Genomic DNA, 21,157 nt, shown 5'->3' with positions numbered 1-21,157 from the left:
CCGCCCTGGACACCTGGGTCCACCTGGACTCTGTTCTACTCCCATCTAGCAGTGTTTCCTCCACCAAGTTGCTCCTGGGTTCAGGCAAGTGTTGGTCCAGCTCTGAGCACATGTTTCTGTCTAGTGGGGATGCAGGAGATCAGGCCAGAACAAATGCAGTTCAGACTCAGACGGGGGTTGGATGGGGGTGGGATCGGCTGGGTCCAGGCTCCCCCGCAGGTTGCCTCACAGAAGGGTGTCCAGCGTGGCCAGGACTGCTGAAAGGCCTCCTGCAGGAATGGCTGTGGAACAAGCCCAGCCCCCCTGCCCCACCTCGCCTCCCCCGGAGCTCTGGGCAGCTTCCCCCATCACACATTTTCTGGCCGATTTGTTCCTTGGTTTATCTTTGACCTCCACTGCAAACCAGGCTCCCTCTGACAAGGCTTTGAAGTCAAGTGCCTGAGTCTCCCCCTCCAGGGCTGGGCCAGGCCCAGCTGGACACAGGCTGAGTGTGGGGCAGAGGTTGGGGTGCACGTGGCTAGAGGCAGGAGCAGGCAAGGCCCCAGCATATGGGCTGTGGAGGTGGTGGTGGGGGGGGTGTGGAGCAAGGCTGGTGCCCGCAGGATGGGAGCAGGTGTGGTGACCAGGAGGGGCTCAGACAGCCACTGGGTGTGGAGATCACAGTGCTGGGATCAGCCACAGGGCCCAGTGGCGAGTATTTGTGAGCAAAGTCGTAAAAAGCTGACACAAGGCAGGTGTCGGTCCTGTGCACAAGTGGCAAGTACACCTTCACCAGGGCTTCTCAACCTTGAGTAGGCATCAGATCACCTGGAGAGCTCTTTAAAATAACACTGGGCCCCATCCCAGAGCATCTAAGTTACAGGTCTGCGGTGGGACCCACAATTTGCATTTCTGACTAGTTCCCAGGTGATGCCATTGGTCTGGGGCTCACACTTTAAAACCACTGCCTGAAGTCCTTTTGCTCTCCACCCTCAGGGGAACAGGAAGAGCTGGGCTGTGTACACTAAAGGAAGTGAAGGGGGCTCACATTGATTGAATCAGGGTTGAATCTAGGAGTACTATAGTGGCATCTGAGCTTTTATTGGGTCCCAGTCACTTTACCTACATTAATTTACTGATTGTTTTTTTTTTTTTTTTTTTTTTTTTTAATTTTGGCCCACTGCACAGTTTGCGGGAACAGTTCCCCGACCAGGGACTGAACCCTGGCTGGGGTTTGAACCCTGGCCCCTTACAGTGAAAACCCTGAGTCCTAACCTCTAGACTACCAGGGAACTCTCTCTTATTGAGTTCTTACAAGGATTGTGCCGAATGGGATTATCACTCCCATTTTAAAGAAGGGTACACTGACCCAGGGTGGTAGTCACACCCTGGCCAGCAGCGAACTAGGACTTGAATGCAGGCAGTCTGGCCCTGGAGGCTGTGTGCTGGGCTACCATACTCCCGGACGCCTCAGGACACTCAGGTAAGTGGCCACCAACCATGGGATTAGTTCAGAGCCTGGTCATGGAAGGGTCAAGATGGACGTGGGCATGCCCGGGGCAGGGCCACCTCTGCCCCCTGATGCTGCTGATCCAGGCCAGGGCCTCCCGAAGGCCAGCTGAATTATAGGAGGAGAGGGTGAGAGGTGAGGAGCGAGGAGGTCCTGGTTACCATCCTAACCGCTGCAGGCCTGCTGGGCTATGCTGACAGTCCCTACTGCTCTCTGGGAAGCCTCTGCCTTTGTGAAATGAGGAGCTGGAGAGGCTTTGTCCTGCTCTGGGACCTAAAGGGGCTGCACTAGCCACCTTGGGCTGGGCAGGCCTCTTGACACCTGGGCCTCTTCCCGAAGCCCATGTTCACTCCACCTGGGCTCCGAGGCACAGACCTTAGAAGGAGATGGTGATGGCTGATCCATGTGGATGTATGGTAGAAACCAATACAATAGTGTAATTATCCTTCAATTAAAATAAATGAATTTTTTTTAAAAAAAGAAGGAAGTGGAGGCTGAGGCTTGGTCTTGATTTTCATAGAATGCACGGCTGGGGCCTGTAGGGTGGAGGGCGGTTTGCCCCTGAGGGAACACCCCTCTGAGGAGCAGGACTGAGCCCCTGTGTTGGCTCAGTTCAACCCGATAGCATCAAGAGCACTAAGATGTTGGCTTAGCTCCTTCCAATTTTTTTTTTTTTTCCTTTCAAAGCTGTTTCTGAACCTCCTTAGCCTATATTTTATTTCTCAGTTGAAAGAGCTCCTCCTGCCTCCTCCAGGCTACTTGGCTGTGTAATTCCTGGACTGAACATGTTCTCAGTGATGTGAGCATGTATATGTGTTTCTGCGACCGTGGACGCATGTGGGTGACTGTGTGGAGTCACGTATGTACCCGGGTGTACCCAGGCCTGGGAACACACGCATGGGGGTCTGAGCATGTGCTGCTGGGCCCCGCTTCCTGGATGCACGCTGACCCTTAACTGTGAACAGATGGGCCTCGTGGGGTCAGGCGGGGATCGCAGCTGTTTGCCAGAAGGCGGCCAGCTCTGGGGGCCCAGAGTGGAGCACCTTGACCCAGCAGAGGAACACCTTACCCTGGGTGCTGCCTCTCCCAGCCGTGCTCCTGAGCAGCCTGTGGGGGAGACAAGGCCGCCAAGCTGTTTATCAGGCCCTTTGAAACGGTCGGCGGCTGGCGGCCAGGCCAGCGGGGGAAGCAGTGCCTTCTGGGCCTGACTCCACGGTGACCCGGCCCCTTGCTCCTCGTGTTCCTCTCTGGCTAGTCAGCATCCTAGCCCAAAGAAGCAGTTGCCTGAGAAAGGAGGTCTCCTCTTCCCCATTCACTCCCAACCTTATTGGGGCAGGAACAACCTCTGGAAGATGGCAAAGGGGAGGAGAAGGGCAGACAGGGGCCTCTGCATCCCTGGGCAGACATGGGAGAGAGGAAAAGATAGTCTTCCAGAGGCCTGGCTTTGTCTGCTCCTCTCTGGGGGTATAGAGTAGCCCTGACCTCCCTCTTAGCCCAAGAAAGACTCTTTAGACAAGTCAGTAAATGGCAGAGGGCAGGAGAACACCCACTAGAACATCCCCTGTGTGAGCCCACCCTTCCATGCCCAGCACGGAGCAGAGTCCATGACACATAGGAGGACCTTAAAAAAAAAGTATGTTGACTATTTAATGAGTATTGTTGAATGAAGAGGGAAAAAAGCTAGAAGCTTGGGAGGTATGTGTTGGTGGAGAAAACGAAGAAGCAGCAGCCAGAGAAATGCCAAAGGGAGAAGAGGGGAACACAGCTGGCCGTGAGGTTCTACTGGGAGGTCAGTGATGGAGATGGGGAGACAGAAGAGAGTAAAGAGGCAGCCGGCCCTTGAGCAAAGAGGACTGGGCTGGTGGAGGGGTGGTGGATTTGCCCCAAGTTCCCCAGCTACAAACAGGCACCTCGGAAACCCAGGCCACCCCCACCGCTACCCCAGTGGGAGCGCCATCAAGGTCATCGCCTAGCCAGCGGGTTTTATCTCCACTTTCCTCTCCAGTGGGTATGGTGGGAACTACAAGGCCGGTCTGGAAGTCTGGATTCTTTGTCGAGGCGGGGTGGGGCGGGGAGGGGGATGGTGGGGGGTGGTGGGGAAAAGTACAGGTTTCTCCTCCGTAGTTTCAGAGAAATAAGTCAAACTTGGCAGGGCAGTGGGGAGTGGGGTGGAGGGGCCATCTGGATGTGAAGGCCAAGCCTGCTGTTAGAAAGGCAGGGCTGTCCTGAGCAAAGTGCCCCTTCATTATGTCACCCTGTCATTGTCACCCTATGTCTGCCTTGCGGAGTCCTCTCCTGCTACAGAAACTGAGTCTGAGAGAGGCTGAGAGGTTCGTGGTGGGGGGAGGGACATAGACAAAGAAGGAAGGGACCCAGATGTGTCTGATGGCAGAGCTCTGGGGTCAGAGTGGGGCAGGGCAGGAAGGCTTCTTGGAGGAGGTGAAATGTAATCAGACGTCAGGGACAGTGAATTGCATTATCTGTAGGAACTGGCTGGAGAGAAGAAACTGTGTGTGTGTTTAGTGGAGAGGGATGTACTGTCTTGGGCTGCCACGCCTGCCACCCTGCATTAGGCTGCCCTCGGGGCCCCCTGCATGGAGCAGGGGAAATTAGAGCATAATCAGTGCAATTTCAAGGCAGCAGCCCCTTCCAGCAGCGAGCAGCCATGCCTGTTAACCAGCCCACAGCCCCACTGGCCTGATACCACAAGCAAATGTTTCCTAATGGGGACCAGACCTCTTCCCACCTGCCTGCCTGTGTGTCTGCACGCCTGTGTGTGGGGCTCAAAGCCTTGCCACTGGACCCCTGTCCTGCTCTCAGTCCCTGGGCCTCTGGCTCCTGCTGGGTAGGCTGTGGGGTGTGGTGTGGGGGGTGGGGGGGGAGGGGGGAGCCCTACTGGGGGCCCCTACTCCACAGGAAGCAGGGCAGTGCCCCCTGTGGGGTGGGCATAGCAGGGGCCTGGTGCAGCCCTAGGCAGCTACAGCCAGGTCATCAGGCTGCTCCAAGCCCCACATCTATGCTCTCCCTACCAGTTCAGTTCAGTTGCTCAGTCATGTCCGACTCTTTGTGACCCCATGAATCGCAGCATGCCAGGCCTCCCTGTCCATCACCAACTCACAGAGTTTACTCACACTCATGTCCATTGAGTCGGTGATGCCATCCAGCCATCTCATCTTCTGTCGTCCCCTTCTCTTCCTGCCCCCAGTCCCTCTCAGCATCAAGGTCTTTTCCAGTGAGTCAACTCTTCGCATCAGGTGGCCAAAGTATTGGAGTTTCAGCTTCAGCATCAGTCCTTCCAATGAATACTCAGGACTGATCTCCTTTAGGATGGACTGGTTGGATCTCCTTGAGGCCAAGGGACTCTCAAGAGTCTTCTCCAACACCACAATTCAAAAGCATCAATTCTTCGGTGCTCAGCTTTCTTTATAGTCCAGCTCTCAAATCCATACATGACCACTGGAAAAACCATAGCCTTGACTAGACGGACCTTTTTTGGCAAAGTAATGTCTCTGCTTTTTAATATGCTATCTAGATTGGTCGTAACTTTCCTTTCAAGGAGTAAGCGTCTTTTAATTTCATGGCTGCAATCACCATCTGCAGTGATTTTGGAACCCCAAAAAATAAAGTCTGACACTGTTTCCACTGTTTCCCCATCTATTGCCCATGAAGTGAAGGGACCAGATGCCATGATCTCAGTTTTCTGAATGTTGAACTTTAAGCCAACTTTTTCACTCTCCTCTTTCACTTTCTTCAAGAGGCTTTTTAGTTCCTCTTCACTTTCTGCCATAAGGGTGGTGTTATCTGCATATCTGAGGTTATTGATATTTCTCCCAGCAATCTTGATTCCAGCTTGTGCTTCTTCCAGCCCAGCGTTTCTCCTGATGTACTCTGCATATAAGTTAAATAAGCAGGGTGACAATACACAGCCTTGACGTACTCCTTTTCCTATTTGGAACCAGTCTGTTGTTCCATGTCCAGTTCTAACTGTTGCTTCCTGACCTGCATATAGGTCTCTCCCTATCAGAGAGCCTGGGAATTCTTTGTCTGCTCTTTTGTCCATGGGAAGCCAGGGAAGCTGGGTGCTGGGACTGTTGGAGAGTCTGCAGGGTGTGTTGCTCCCCTCCAGGTCCTCCTTTCAAACCCCGTTCCCCTAACCTTGACATGGGCCCTTATCCCCACTCACCTAGGATTCTAGGACTCACTCCTCGCCATCTTCTTGCTTCTAATCACCCCACCTCCTTGCCCCCCCTCCACCTTGCTGCTGCTGGCAGATTTACTTTCCTTGTTAAAAATATTTATTTTTTTGGCTGCACCCGATCTTAGTTGCAGCACACGGAATCTTCCATCTGCATTGTGGCTGACCAAAGATCGAACTCGGGCCCACTGCATTGGGAGCACAGTGTCTTAGCCACTGCGTCACCAGGGAAGTCTCATGGAAGATTTTCTACATCACATCCAATGGCATTCCTTCCCTGCTTTACAATCTTCAGTGACTCCCTGCTGCCTTCAGGGTGAAAGACAAGTTCTGAACTGAGAGGGCCCACTCTGGGTCGCAGTCCTGCCCACTTCACAAGCCTCTTCTCTTGAATGAACTAGGGGGAGGAGAGAAAGATGTTCACCTCTGGAACAAAAGTTAAGACAGCACCCATAAGCCCAATAATCAAGATAAATAATGTTTTAGTGCCATCTTTTAGAATCAAAATTGATGCAAAAAAAATCCATGATAAATAAAATTTTGAACAAAGATTGGTCAGGGGCAGGATTAGAAGGGAGTGAGGGAAATTGTACAAGGGCAGGGTCAGGTCCTATCTATTTAGTCTTCACTCGCCTCACCCTAGTGCTGGCCATGTGTCTGGATGTGCCCATCTCATCCTGCATCAGTCAACTGAGCCCAGGGAGCTGCTTACAGTCCTCCAAGTGCCCCAGGCCTTTGCAGTGCTGTTCCCTCTTTCCAGAAGTCTCTTCTTCTTCTGTCTATGTTCTCACCTGGATCCTAAAACTCAGCTGTGGCAGCCTGTCTCTTATCCCCAGGCCAGGTCAGGAGGCTTTTGTGGTCTGCAACTTTCCCCTCTCCATCCCCACTTCCAGTCACTGTTATCTCGGTTCCTTCAGAGTAGAATCCTGACCCAGTTCATCTCTGTTTCTTTAAAGCCCATCATGGGGCCTGACATAGATGGGTTTCAATCATCTTTGGCTGGCTGACTGATAAATTGAATGGACAAATTAATGAGTAACAGGGCTATGGGTCCTATTCTCTTTCAACTAACATTTTAGTGACCAAACCGGACAAACCCCTTGAGGTTCCTCAGACCCAGATGGGTCCACATGCTACCAGCATCAGAGAATAAGTATTGTAACATTGTGGTCCAGTGAAGAGATTCCAGCAATCTCTGAAACTCTTGGCAATGGAATTTGATCTATACTTTTAAAGACACTGTGTGTGTGTGTGTGAATAAAGCTCTTCAACTTTCTCTAAAAGATAACATAGGAAGAGGGAGGTTGTGCAGGCCAGGCCTTTCCAAATAAGGTGAAACCCAAACTCTCCTTTATTTTTAGCAGTGTTTTTCCCAACTGCAAGAAGGCATAATTCCATGAACCAGCCTTGCAGAAACCCACCAACTTCCAGAAAAGTTTCAACAACCCATGAAGATTCCCATGTGTGTAAAAACCCGATGACCCTTTTAGGGAAGGGCCCCCAGACAAAGCTTGGAACCCGAGCTGGCGCCCAATTGCCTCTTCTCCAGGACAAGTCCCCAGCCAGGCTGGACAGCTCGGCCCCAGAGCAAGGCCAACCTGCATAGCCCACCGGTCCTCAGCCTCCTGTAGACACTCAGTTTAAGATGTCCCTGATACTCAGTGCAGTGGCCATCAGCGCATCCTCAAAAAGTCACATTCCCTGGAAACTTTGACCAAACAGTAAGAAAAATAGTGACTGTCACCTCACTTGATAGAGACTCACTGAGAGCTGAGCCCAAAGCAGATGAACTGGAAGAAGGGACGTTTAAAGTCCCTCACCATCATTGTCTTCCTCCCTCTAAGCTGGGCCAGGTTCCTTTTTACCTACGCAGCAGCCACCGTAGACAGGATGGCAGGAGGCAGATGCCTGGGCCCTCCGCTCAAGTCAGGAGCGCTCAGTGTCCGTCAACTCATCTGGAAAATGGGGATAACTTCAGGATGAGCTAATCAACGAGAAAGCTAGAAAACCCGCTGCCTGGCCATTTCTGTTTCCAACAGGATTTTTATGGCCTCCAAGATGGTGTCTCCTTGTAATCTTTCTCGGCAACGGGCTCGTTTTTCTACTCAAATTCCTCTGCGTTTGGCTCAGGACAATCTGTTTTTCCTACATTTGTCAAGTTGCTCGAAATTCCTAATGCTCATTCATGTTCTTTCCAAGGATTAGCAGAACACCCCTTGCTCGTCTTTCATCACACTCCCTCCGCACGCAGGGTAGAAATTATATGTGAGTAGAGGCCTGGCTATCGATGCCCATAAAATGGAGATTTTGGCGAGACTTGCTTGCATGGGTCAGAGCGGGAATGAGGCTGAAAAGCGGGCTTGAACATCTTTAATGATGTGCAGAAAGAGAGGGGCCTCGGCCCGCGCGGGCAGATGTGCACAGCTGTTGGCGGAGAAGCCCCTAATACCACGACCAGCGTGGAGTAACGGATACCCTCAAATGCTTCCTAGTGGAGTTAAGAATTTTTTGTTGATCGTGCCTTTGAACTAAGGTCATTTAAGTATACAACAGATGTTCCTCTGAGTGAAACAGACTTATAAAGTCAGGAACACAGAAGGGACCTAATGGCTTACGGGGGGTGGCGCATTAAGTTCATAGCAGTTTAACTCCTTTCAATGTTAAACAAAACAATGATGCAATTTTATGCACAATAAAAAACTGTCAAAACAATCATCCTGGGCAGTGGAGGTCCTTTCAGTCATTCTTCTTCTGAAGATAAACCGAGGACACGAGTGACGGGTAGTTCTGGCTTGTCCGTGTGGTTGAAGCAGTGGTGTGGCCTAGGCAGTTCAAGGCTGAGTCACCAGGATGGTGGAAGACTGAAACTTGGGAGCAGAGGGAGGGAGCAGATGGAAAGTAAGAAGGAAATGCACGGTCTGGGTGGCTTACCAGCCAGGCTAGGCTTCAACAGGTGAAATTGGCAGACACCTGGTAAGTGAGATGGGTGGAGAGCTGGGCAAATCCCACCGCCCAATAAGCCCCTCCACCATCTGCCTCCTCATGTCCCACTCTGCCATGAGACCTGTATCAGACCAAAACCATTTTTTGAGTGTCAGGCACTTCGGTTGGGCGTCAGCACTGCCCCATTCAGAGTCCTCTGTGGAAATGTGGTTCTTAGTGGGAGGAATCCTGGAACAGGACAAAAGAGGTCTGGATTTGAAATCAGGTGGTTCAGAGTCTGAATCCATGCCCCTGGCATTTCTTAGCTATGTGATCTTGGACAAGTCATGTAACCTTTATTTCCCCATTTATAAAATGAAGGTGGTCATACATCACGAGATTATTAGCAGACTTGAATGGAAGGATGGGTGAAAATCCCCAGGAATGTTCTTGGCCCAGAGTTAAGTGTTTTGCCTCCTTTCTTCAGGGAAGTTCAAAGCAGCATTCCTGTCGTCAGGGAGCTTATGGTCTAGATGAGCAAACTTCACGTGCACAAAAGACAAGTGCTTCTCCAGGCATTAACCAAGTGGTGGCTTAGAAAAGCCACAAGTGGTTAGGTGCTACAGAAGCCGATCAGAGGTGGGTTGCTTGGGCCTTCAGATCACAGGTGGATCCCTGGCCTTGAGTTGGGGCTAGTGGATTTTGGAAAGGGAAAGAGAATGTGTTCCCATCAGGCAGACCCTAGAGAGCAGAGCTACACTGGGTCTATGGAAGGCATGTTGGAGGTCCACCAAGGGGCAGCAAGGCCAGCAGGTGACTGGTGGGAATCAAGGTTGCCAGGGAGGTAGGGTACAGATTGCACAGGGCCTTCAGTACCAGGCTTAGCTTTTTTGGAGCTGCAGGGACTACTGTAACTCTTTGAACTAATGAACACCGATAACTTTCTTTTCCAAGATTTGTCCTGTCTGTGAATGAGTAAAACCTGGCATACTCCCAGCTCCTGTCCCCTAGCAGACATTGCTAGTCAATCTCAGCTGGGAGGCAACCTGGAAGCTCTTGTAATGTTCTGTGTATTTGGGGACGAATGTGTGTCCAGGGTGGGTTCGTCCAGTCATTTGAGAGCGTGTATCTCTCTGCTTTTTGTTGTAAGGCAGATGGGGAGAAAGGGCTCACTGTGAGTGCCCGTGATCTTCATCTTTGCTGCTCCTGGGATCAGATCCCAGGTCTGGAACCTTCTCGCCAGTTTCCTGGCTGTTCTGTGTTCACCGTCCCAAGCAGTCTCTGGCGCCCCCTGTTGGATCCCAGATAAGAGTGCCACTATGGCTGGAGTGCAGCCGCGACCCACAGGGAGCAGAGGGGCTGGACTGGCAGGCCCGCCAAGGTCTCCGGGCCTGAGGCTCTGCAGTGAGCAGTGAGCTGTGGTTTCCCATCTGCACCTTCTCTGGCAGCCATGCACGTCTCAAATGCATGAGTGTTTGGGCAGGAGCTTGGCAGGCGTGGCTCACTCTGAAAGGGGGATGGAATTCTCCTTAAATGACAAACCATGTAAATCTTTCAGGACTTTCTAAAGTTACCAAGGTGCCAGAAATAGAAGGCAAGTCTGCTTCACATTGTTGTAATTTCCTTCTTGATTTGCATGTAGAGTGCCTTTTGATCCATGGAGACAGACGCTCCCCGAGCCCACTCCTGCCTCTGTAGGAAGGGAGAAGCGTGAAGGCCACTGGAGGGTAGAGGCCACTCTCTGGCTGGCTAGGGCTCCTGGCCTCTGTGAGGGCCCCCCTTCGCCCTAATGGCCATTGGAAGGGCAGGACGGCTTTGTTCTGCCTACCTGGAGCTGCCAGGGCAGTCGGGGGAAGAGGGAACGCCTGGTTTCATGCCTCCCTGATATGCACGTGGAGCCTTGTTCCACCACTCCTCCACCTTACGGTCAGCGTCATTCCCCCAGGACAGCCTCCTCCGTGGTCTCCCTGCCTCATTTCTGGTCTCCTCCCTCTCCCTGCAATGTTCCCTACAGAGTCAGGGTGATCTTTTAGAGACAGTGCCAGTGAGAGCACACAGATTTGGCAACTCTTCTAACGGGTGTGCCCACGTCAACTCGGTGGAGGGGAGGTAGCATCATGCCTATTTTACAGATAAGAAAATAGACGCACAGAATGGTTGATAGTTCAATGGAGACTATGAAGCTTCCAGTGGCGGAGCCAGACCAGAACCAGCTTTTCTGGATCTTGGTCCCTGTGTTGCCATATTAACTCTACTGATGCCACAACTCTGCTTAAAACTGATCTTTATCCAGCCTGGCATTTTGCATGATGTACTCTGCATATAAGTTAAATAAGCAGGGTGACAGTATACAGCCTTGACGTACTCCTTTCCCGATTTAGAACCAGTCTGTTGTTCCATGTCCAGTTCTAACTGTTGCTTCTTGACCTGCATACAGATTTCTCAGGGGGCAGGTAAGGTGGTCTGGTATTCCCATCTCTTTCAGAATTTTCCACAGTTTGTTGTGTCATTGACCACACAGTCAAAGGCTTTAGTGTAGTCAATGAAGCAGAAGTAAATGTTTCTGGAATTCTCTTGCTTTTTCTATGATCCAATGGATGTTAGAAATTTGATCTCTGGTTCCTCTGCCTTTTCTAAATCCAACTTGTCTGGAAGTTCTTAGTTAATGTACTGTTGAAGCCTGGCTTAGAGAATTTTGAGTGTTACTTTGCTAGCATGTGAAATTAATGCAATTGTGTGGTAGTTTGAACATTCTTTGGCGCAGACTTTCTTTGGGGTTGGAATGAAAACTGACCTTTTCCTGTGGCCACTGCTGCATTTTCCAAATTTGCTGGCATATTGAGTGCAGCACTTTCACAGCGTCATCTTTTAGGATTTGAAATAGCTTAGCTGGAATTCCATCACCTCCACTAGCTTTATTTGTTGTGATGCTTCCTAAAACCTACTTAACTGCATTCCAGGATATCTGGCTCTAGGTGAGTGATCACACCATCATGGTTATCTGGGTCATTAAGAACTTGTTTTGTATAGTTCTTCTGCATATTCTTGACACCTCTTCTTAATATCTTCTGCTTCTATTAGGTCCATGCCATTTCTGGGACATATTAGGTCAGCCAAAAAGTTCATTCAGGTTTTTCTGATACATCGTATAGAGAAACCTGAGCAAACTTTTTGACCAACCCATACTTAAAATGGGGAAGTGTTTGCTTCCTCATTTGGCTTGTGACTTGTGACTTGAAATTCACATTTGACTTGTGTGCATGGGTGCCACTAAGTCTGGCAGCTCTGGGTTTGTTCTCTTCTGTTCTTCCACTTGCTGAGTGTCGGCACTTTGGGGCCTCCGCTGCCCTTTCCCCTCTCTCTGAAGTGTACTTCTCCCCTCCACCTGGCTGGCTCCTCCTCGTGCTTTCACACTGAAGCTTGGGTGTCACCTGCTCAGGAGGCCTTCCCTGACCCTCCCAGTCTAAAGCAGGCTCCCTGTTATTTTCCCTCAGAGCATCCTCCTTTGCCCTGCGTTTGGAATTAGACATACAGCCTCCATCAAGCCTTCTCGGCACTAAGCTGTGAGCTGCCCCAGGGAAGGGAATGATGGTCAGCATCAGCAGCGGCCAGGCCTTACTATGTTACGTCAATAAATATCCACGCATTTACCCATGCTCATCTCTCCTCCTGGAAGCCCCCTCTCTCCCCTCACCCCATTTTTCATTTAATTCTTACAGTTCTTTCTGTTTGCTTAATGCACTGTTGTAGAGGAGCTTATTGGCTGAGATTGCACTATGTGAGTTCTCAGTTCTTGCCCTCAAGGAGCTCTGGTGAATGAGGAAACACGTGGGAACAGGGAGCAGTGCAGAGTGCCACGTACATGATTGGTGCCAGGAGAGAATGCCCCCCCAAAGACTCCTGCACCTGCTGCCCTCACTCTTTCCCTGGGAAGAGCAGGGACCCATCCCAGGAGAGCTTTGTATAGACCTTGACCACAGGGAGTCTTCTGGCGACTCCCCTGGCCCATGACCACTCAGGGGCAGGGCCCTGCTGCTCCTCTCCACATCCCCAGGTCCTCTCGACATGGCCCGAATCACTGTGACCGTGTTTATACCTTGGAATGCTACGGGCTGCAAGCAGCACAGTCTGACTCACATACTTTGGTCAGTAGGAAATGTCTTATTTCCCACGACAGGAAGCCTGGAGGCAGGGGGGACAGGCCCCTCAGCTCAGTGACGGTATCAGGGGCTCAGGTCTCCTGTCCTCTGTCTGCTGTCCTCCACACAGGTGCCAGGCTGAGGGCGGTTCCCTGAATTCACAAGGTGCTCCCCGGCGGCACTCGTGTGTGTGTTCTGGGCTGTTCTCAGCCTGCGGGGAAGCGAGAGAGTTAGCTCCCCAATCATACCACGTGTGTCCTCATCTTCAGTCTCGTGGGGACAGTGGCCCCCATGGACAGGGGCCAGGCAGAAGTGGCCGATTCTTATTAGCTTAGGGCCGAGGCTTCCAGGGCTTCTCTGGTGTTTCAGACAGTAAAGAACCTGTCTACGATGCTGGAGACCTGGGTTCGATCCCCGGGTTGGGAAGATCCCCTGGAGGAGGGCATGGCAACCCACTCCAGTATTCTTGCCTGGAGAATCCCATGGACAGAGGAGCCTGGCGGGCTGCAGTCCATGGGGTTGCAGAGTCGGACAGGACTGACTGACTAAGCACAGTACAGCCCAGAGGCTTCCAGACTTTCTCAATTATAGCACCTGTAGTGCCTCAGTAGTTTTCCATGGCATCTTAAACCAACCAGCCAACCAGACAACCAAACAAAGAAATAGGGACTTGCCTGGTGGTCCAGTGGCTAAGACTCCGTGCTTCCATTGCAGGGGTCATGGGTGTGAACCCTGGTTGGAGACCTAAGATCCCACATACCATGGGTTTGGTTAAAATTTTTTTTAAAAATAAAGAAATACCTAACAGTTTTCGTTATTAATTAGGTCTGAACAATTTAATAAGTATTTATGGCCTAACAACTCTGTAGCCATTTGAAAACTAAACTGAAAAAAGTCTTTTTATGTCATTTCTAGTTAACTGCAACTATTTTTGTTTTTGTTTGTCTCAAGCTTCAAACTTTTTGTTTTGTATTCAGCCAATTAACAATGTTGTAGTTTTCATGTGAACAGTGAAGGGATTCATCCATACGTATACATGCATCCATTCTCACCTGAATCCCTTTCCCATCCAGACTGTCACATAATATTGAATAGAATTCCATGTGCCGTACAGTAGGTCCTTTTTGGCTAATTAACCACAACTATTTACTAGTAGGTTGTGTGTGCCTGATAGCACTGCATACCTTCTCAAACTAGGCGTTAGATTGGACACCACATCCTGTTTTCCTATTTATGTAGATTTTGTGTGGTATTTTTTATGATAGGACTCACTGAGAACCTGGCTTTACAAGGTATGGTGTTATTGATGTGAAAACTGGGAAGTGCCTTGAGCTAGCAGTTCTCGTGATTCTCTCAGACATCACTGCATTTTCCTCAAAAATGTAAGTTATCACTTGGTGCTGGAGTGAATTCACTGCTCCTCCTTTAGGGGCCTTGGTGCATGGTTTGGGAACCATTGGCTTAGACTAATGATCGTGCCTTGATGGAGCCAGACATGAGGGAGACAGAGCCTTGAGCAAAACCAGGGTTCTCTTGGGAAAGAGAAAGAGAGAGAAAGTGGCATCTCCCTAGCAAACAGGGCCCGTTGAAGTGAACATTAATGGCTGTTGCCTGAATGTTGAGTTTCCAGCCAGCAAGAAAGAAGATACCTCCTAGCAGCTACTTTCTGACGTTCCCCACTAAGAAACAGAGTTTGCCCGCAGAAACTTAATTCCTGTGACATAGAATCATTTCACTTGATTTGTGCCGCCAACTCTAACACATCCACTGCTTCCGGGGTCCTTATTCCCTCTTGTGACAGGCTGGTGAAGCCATGAGCCCTGCTCAGGAAAAGGAGGCGTGGGAGACTTGTGTTCACATGCTGTTTGACCCCTGATTCACTTTGTCAGGTCAGGCACCTTTTCTGACTGCTCTCAACCTCAGTTTCCCATTGGAATCTGTAAAATGCGGAGGGTCACTCCCACCCAGGCTCCCCCATGAGGACGTCCTGTCCTGGAAGCAGCGTTCCTGTTGCTGCTGAGCAGACTCACTAGGATGCCTAGGACACCCATTGGCTGGAACCATGATGCCTTCCCCTGAGAGCATGAGCCATGCTGATCCAGCCACCCAGTCACTCGGAAGGCCCTGGCTGTGGCCCATGGCTGGATGCTGGGCTTGTGACTGGACCCTGGCGTTAAGGCATGTTTCTGATTCTGGCTCTTTCTCTCCATCCCCAGCCCTTCTGTTCCCACCTTCCTGCCACCTTCCACCACCTAGGTTTAAGGATCTGGCTTCCAACTTGCTGAAGCCCCCGGGAGACGCCTGCAGGCTGTGTCAGCCAGGTCCTCCCCAAGCCCCCAGGTACAGTTCCTCTCATCTGCTCAACAGGCTTATCAGAGCCTGGTGTCCTTGTTCCCCAGAGAGTGAGTTCAGTCTCTTTCCGGAGATTATGTTCCCAAGCCTCCTGGCGACCTAGGCCTTGATAACCAGCTGGTGTAGTGGCCTTCAACTCCCCTCCCAGGGAAGCATCGTGTTTCAGAGCCCGAGGGGCGCAGCGCAGCCAGACCTCTGGTCAGACTGAGATGCGGAGGGCAGTCCCAGGTTACCATGCCGCTGTGGGCTGGGAGCACTGACCCTCTCCTGACTGCTCATATCAACCATAGAGGACCCCTCTGGTTGTGTTCATGTCTGCAAATGCAATAGCATCAAACCTTTTGTGTTGTATTTCCTCTCTGCCAGGCACTGTTCTTATTTTCCCAATATAAAATTTTTCAGTATATAATTATGCTCAACCATCATAATACCTTGAGACATAATTTAATTTCCTTCCTTCCCATTTTACAGATTATGGGATTGAGGCTTTCTAAATAATTTACCTAAGAGCATGCTGCTGGCAAGTGGTGAAAGCTGGGACAGGAGCCAAGGCCACTGGACAGCCCAGTCAGGACCCCTGACTCCTGTACTTCCAGCCTGAGCCACTGGCTGGGGGCCTTGGGGACGATCCAGTTCAGGTACCCTTTGTGGCCTGTGAAGATCTGAGGCCTGAGTCCCCAGCTCACTGGTGACAGAGGGGTTTTGGAACTGGTATTCTAATCTCCTGGGCCCAGAACGCTTTCCAAACACGTTTACAGTTTTTTGTGTGTGTGTGCGGGGCGGGGGGTGGAGGAGCACGGGTGGGGAAGGTGTCCTTTGGGGGTATGGGAGAAGGGAGGCTGTTTGGGATTTAGACATCCCAGAATTGATAGTGGTGGCAAGATGATGGGTTCAGAGCAGCAAGGTCTGTGGTCGGGGGTCCTGGGTCACTGGCGCCAAGCACAGCTCTGCTTATCAAGTGTAAACTGGGAGGCGATTGGGCAAACGAGACCAAGAGCCCTAAAAATATTCTCACACCTTACCCAACAGTGCCGCTTCGAGGAATCTATCCCCGGGAAACATTTTGGAATGCAGGCAGAGCTTTCTGTGTCATTGCTTTTGCAATACCACAAACCAAACGAACAAAGCTTACATGAGGGGAATATCCGTATATACCCTGGTCAGCCCAATGAAGGAAGACATGCAACCTCTAAAAATGGTGTTTACAAAGAGAGTTTGGTGAGATGAGGGAAATCTTGCTGATATAAGGTGAAGCCCAAGGATGCGGGTAGGGGGAGCTAGGTGTAGAAGAGCAGAATGAGAAATACTTAGGATTTCAACTGTGTTTTAAAAAAAGAACAGCAGGGACGGGGCGGGGGGTGCGGTTAAAGACTGGAAGGGAAAATCCCATAGTGGTGTTTGCCTCTCTCTGCACTTTTCTGATTACATAATTTTCTACAGATTTAGCTCTACTTGTATAGTTGATAAAAAAAAAAAAAAAAAAAAAAAAAAAAAACAACCAACCAGCCACAACAGTGAACAGAAGTGAACATTCTGGGGTTGGTGCCTGTCCAGGCTGGGAGGATGAGGCAGCCCTAAGCCCTCTCCACTCCCACAGGCCCAGGGAGGTGAGGGGTCAGGAGCAGTCAGAGATGCCCAGGTGCTGAACCGACCTGGAAGACTCTGTGCCCTGGTGTGGGGGGCGTGGGGCTGCACTTCAGCCCACCCTCACTGGAGAGAGCTATGTGTGTGGGGCGGGGGGGTGTGGGGTGCTACTTTTCTGGTGGGTACTTTTGCATACACCCAGCCAAGCCAACTTTGCCGGTTACTCAGGGAGGGCCTAGACCTTCCAGGCCTCGAAGTTGACTCCCAAGGAAGGAGCAGGCCCACCAAGAGGGTGACACTGCTGGCCAAGAGTTATCCTTCCCCTTGTCCCTTCTGCAAAGCCAGATAAAGTCCATGTTGCCCAGAAAGTGCTGTGCTGAGTAGGTAGGAGAAAGCAAAGCCTGCAGGCTAGAAGCCGTCTGAGTTGAGGTCTCAGGATGAGATCCATTGGGATGGCTGGAGAGTTGGGAGAAGCCTCCTGCATGTGTGGTCCAGGATGCTTGGCAGGGTCCAGAGCACCAGGGTTTGGCAGGTCCATCAAATCCAGACTATACCCCCAACACAGACACCCACCTCTTGTGGCGCTGAAGGTCCAACTACTTGTACCCCAGGCAGGCCCTGGCTTAGGGAGTGAGTGGACGGAGGTTGCACACAGGAGATTGTGACCCCCAGCTGGGTGGGCTCCAAAAGGGCTGGACTGCATCAGCAGTGATGGTAGCACCTTTCTGTTGAGTGCTTGTCTTGTCATGGTGGGTCCTGCCCCAGAAACCACTCAGATGTACACACAGATGTTGGTGGGATGAGCAGTTGGAGCCCATCTGGGACCTGCCCCAGCCCTTGGCCTGCCCCCTGGGGGAATTGACCATGAGCAGTGGGGCAGGGCAGGGAGGAGAGCCCCAGGTGCAGAGGAAGACCCCCGAGAGTCAGTGGAGCAGCAGCCACCATGTAGGGGTGTTGATGGTGGGCTCCGTGGGGTGGAAACCTGACTTCTGCGTGGTCCTCTTCCGGTGCAGTGATTCCCTGTTCAGCTCACTCCCGAGTCCCCGCCCCACTTACCCACAGACACGTGGGACAGAGTTGCATCCCTGGCACTAGCTGGGCAGATGTGCATGCAGGCCTCTCTGGCACCCCACTCACCCTGGATGCCTTGGTCCCCACGCTGGAGTCTGACTCACCCCCCCAGGAGCAGTCTCAGGTTTCCTTTGCTGGATCTCATCACCACTTCTCCCTCTCCATGGTGGCTGGACCGGCCTCGCTAAGCTATGCTTGGCATGTGTGTGGTCACAGGGGACAGTTGTGGAGTTACTTGGTGCTGGTTGTTTTGGTTTTGTGTTTTGTTTGTTTGTTACTGTTTCTTCATAATGCTTAGATCACAGGGAGATGTGGTTATGCAGAAACAGTAAGGAATGTTGGCTGTGAAAGGCATGAAGACTCTTGGGGCAACACAGACTCTCAGTACAGTGCTTCTCGGTCCTTCCACATCTTTTATAACAGTGCAACTACCACTTATTGAGTGATCCCTGCATGCGCTGCCCCTTCAATGGCCCTATGAAGTAGACAGTAATATTTTTCATTCATTCCAAAACGCTTGAATGAGTTATTACCATGTGCCAGGCATTCATTTTGTTTGGATTTGTTTATTTTTGACTGTACTGCATCTCTGTTGCTTTGCTCAGGCTTTCTCTGGTTGCAACAGGCCGCATCTACTCTGCATTGTGGTATGTGGGCTTCTCACACGGGTGGCTTGTCTTGTTGCGTGGGCTCCGTCGTTGTGCCGCATGGGCTTAGTTGCTCCAACACGTGTGAAATTTTCCTGGACCAGGGATTGAACCCATGTCTCCTGCATTGGCAGGATTCTTATCCACTGCACCACCAGGGAAGTTTTTAAAATATTTATGTATTGATTTAGACTGTGCTGGGTCTCAGTTGCCACACACAGGATCTTCCACTTTTGGGATTTTCAACATGTGGGATTTTTCTTTTTTAGCTGTGGCGTGTAATCTCTTAGTTTCAGCATGTGTACATAGTTCTCTGACCAGGGATCGAACCTGGGCCCCCTGCATTGGGAGTGCAGAGTATCAGCCGCTGGACCACCAGGGAAGTCCCATGCCAGGCATTCTTATTACCCCTGTTCTAAGTTGCAGCAATGGAGGCTCAGAGAGGTTAAGCAACTTACTTCAGGACTCAGAGCAAGGACTGATGAGAGGGGATGGAGGATGGGTAGAAGTGGATCCAGATCCCACTTCTCAGGGAAGACTGTTCTGTGTGTCAGGCCAACAAGTTTGGGGGTTGCTACTGAGTGTGAGGCCCTCAGAAACATGACTTAGAACGTGTGTGTGTGTGTGTGTGTGTGTGTGTGTGTGTGTGTGTGAGTGATGATTAGTTGAGAGGGGGTCTGGGTCTGGAAGGGACAGGAACCCTGGCTCTATCAGATGATCCTAGTTCATTTTACAGATTCCCCAGACTTTCATTCAACAAAGCAAATGCAAAAGGAAGAGCTGAGAACATTAGGGCAGCTGAGACTAAATTTGGGATGTTGGAATTTGTCTTACCAGATTTGACTTTCTTAAAAGCTCCCTCTAAAGCTCAGATTAATCCCTACCCCTACCCCTTAGTTCAGTCCAGAGTGGACCCTTTCCATGTGCTTGGAGCTGGGCTGGCTGCTCCTGAGGGGGGAAGCGGGGGGCAGGTGTGGTCCGTGCACACAGGGAGATAAGGTCCAGGCACAGGTGACAAGGTCAGCACCTGTTTCCATATGTTGTGAGCCGGGGTGCTCACAGGTAGCTCCCAGAGAAGGTGGCACCTGAGTAGGGTAGGGACTGGAAGCCCCTCCTCTCCCACCGGGGAAATAACCCCTGGCCTGGCTTTCTCGTGGAATGTTTGTGCTCCTCCAGTTCCTACCTAGGGCGATTAAGAGGTGGTCTCACACGGTGGTCATATCACTAAGAGATCAGCCTACAGATCAGAGAGATTGGGTGTGTAGCCCTGGCTTGGCCACTCCTCAGTACTGTGACCTTAGGCATGTTGTTTAAGGTTGGCCTCTGACTTTTCTGAGCTGTTGAAAGAAAAGGATGAGCGTTTCTGTTTCATTCACTGTCGTGAGGTCCAAGTGAGATGCAACCCTTACAATTCCAGTGTCCCTGTGGCTCAGATTCTGTGCAGTCACGTGCAAGGACGCTTGGTCCAAGAGCCAAAAGTCACTGTGAAAGGTATCTCAGTCTCCGTTGTATCTCTTCAAGAATGTCACAGGAGATCTATTTCGTAGCTCACCAGAAAGATTCTCAAAGTTGCTTTCCTCTTCCCCTCAACCCTCCCAGTAGCCTGCTCCTCCCTCACCAAAGGCTTTTCTGTTCTTTCCCACTGGTTACCGTCATAGTATGGCGGTGGAGCGAGTCTCTGATGACCATGCGTGAATCACATTTGCCCTGTTACAGAAACAGTGCTTGTAAAGCCCTAGAGTCTGGCCTTATTTTAAATGTCAAATATTTTATTTGTTCCAGGTTTCTGATGGGTTAAGAATATGTCCAAGTATATGTATATATATATATTTTTATATTTATTCATTTGGCTTGCTGAGTCTTAATTGCCCCATATGAACTCTTAGTTGTGGCATGTGGGACCTAGTTCCCTGACCAAGGATTGGACCCAGGCCCTCTGCATTGGGAGTGCGGAGTTTTAGCCACTGAACCATCAATGAAGTCCCCCAAGAAAATATTTTTTAACCAGCTTACATGACGGAATTGCTGGCTGATTGTTGGGAGGGATCTTGCCTACATTCCCTAGTCACCTAGAGCCCCAAAACAAAGATCTGGTCAAATCTTGCCCAAAGGCATTACACCAGGGATCCTGATCCCATATTTATTTCAATATGCCTCTTAAGGAAAATAGCATCAGAAATATCACTGATGAGAGCAGTGGTGTGGTATCAACCTGCCAGCAGCAAGTAAGACAGCAGGTTTAGTTATGATACAGTGATTGTAATTATAGAGTTAGGACTTCAAAGAAAGCACGGTGTTGTGGTTTGGTTGCTAAGTCATGTCTGATTCTTTGCGACTCCATTAACTGTAGCCCTCCAGGCTCCTCTGTCCATGAGATGTTCCAGGCAAGAATACTGGAGTTGGTTGCCATTTCCTTCTCTAGAGTCTGACCTTTTAAGATCTCAGTGCGTTCTGTTATTCATAAGAAAAGCTGTGGAAGTAATAAAAATTCAAGCTGAATAATATTGCCCTTCTGTTTGAAATTCTTCTGTCCTTCTGATCACTCTTAGAGTAAAATCCAAAGTTCACTGTGGCCCATACTATAGAACTTTTTATGATTGTCTAACTCCCCTCCTTTAACTCATGCTGTGTCCTATACCACTTATTCTATTATTATACCAAATTTTTTCTTCAACATAGCAAACTTATTCCTGCCTCAGGGCCTGTGTACTTTACACTTTTCCTTTGCCTCTTTGAATAGCTTCATCTTGTTCCTTTA

Source organism: Muntiacus reevesi, chromosome 8 (assembly GCF_963930625.1).
Source record: "Muntiacus reevesi chromosome 8, mMunRee1.1, whole genome shotgun sequence".
NCBI classification, from domain to species: domain Eukaryota; kingdom Metazoa; phylum Chordata; class Mammalia; order Artiodactyla; family Cervidae; genus Muntiacus; species Muntiacus reevesi.
This window is presented reverse-complemented; position numbering follows the sequence as displayed.